The sequence below is a fragment of the Peromyscus leucopus genome, chromosome 8b (genome assembly GCF_004664715.2).
Source record: "Peromyscus leucopus breed LL Stock chromosome 8b, UCI_PerLeu_2.1, whole genome shotgun sequence".
In the NCBI taxonomy this organism is placed as follows: Eukaryota; Metazoa; Chordata; class Mammalia; order Rodentia; family Cricetidae; genus Peromyscus; species Peromyscus leucopus.
This window is the reverse complement of record NC_051086.1, coordinates 97781849-97782627: the sequence shown is the minus strand read 5'-3', so window position 1 is coordinate 97782627 and position 779 is coordinate 97781849.

Below are 779 nucleotides of genomic sequence, written 5' to 3'. Positions count from 1 at the left end.
TTACTCTCTCCTATAAGCGTGGAACCCGCTAGCTTCCATAAATATCCAAGCGGCCCAGGAAGAGGCGGGGTTTTCTTTTCTCATGTGAAAAACATCTAAAATTGGGGTGGAAGTGTAGTTCAGAGGGTATGACACTTGCTTAGCATGAAGCCCTATATTGATCTCTAGCACTTGAAAAACAACAACAAAAATCCCTCTGGACTAGCAGAGGCGGAGGCAGGAGCTAATTTTAGGAAGTTCCAGTTTATTATTCCCTAGCTCGTGTGACTGAACATAAAACCTTGAACGTCTTGCACAACCACCTAAGAAGGCAACCTTCTGTGTACCTAGCCTGAGAAGACAACCATCTGTGCCGCTGGCTTCCTTATTACAAGTCCCTTATTATAATTATGAGCTCCGGAGCTCAGCCCAATATTCCTAATAGCCCGGGCCTCTTTCCTGCAAAACATCATGCGCCCTCTTTTGGCAAAACGTGGTATGTTTCCCACTCTCTGGGCCAACATCGGTTCCTTAGTTCTTCGTTTATTGACCCACCCTTCCCACACCCCTGCTAAGGGCTGAACTTTGTTCCAAAACACCAGCAGGGGCAAGGCTTAACCTTTAATAGGGTCTGGCAGTTCTGCTTGAGACAGAATTTCAGTTCAAGACCCACCTGAGGTAGAGTGAGTTCAAGTACAGGCTGGGTAATTTAATGAAATCTCAAAAAGTGATCAGAGGACCGGTGCTGAGCTGGTGGCAACGCACTGGTTTGATTCCCAACCGCCTCCCCCGCCCCCGCC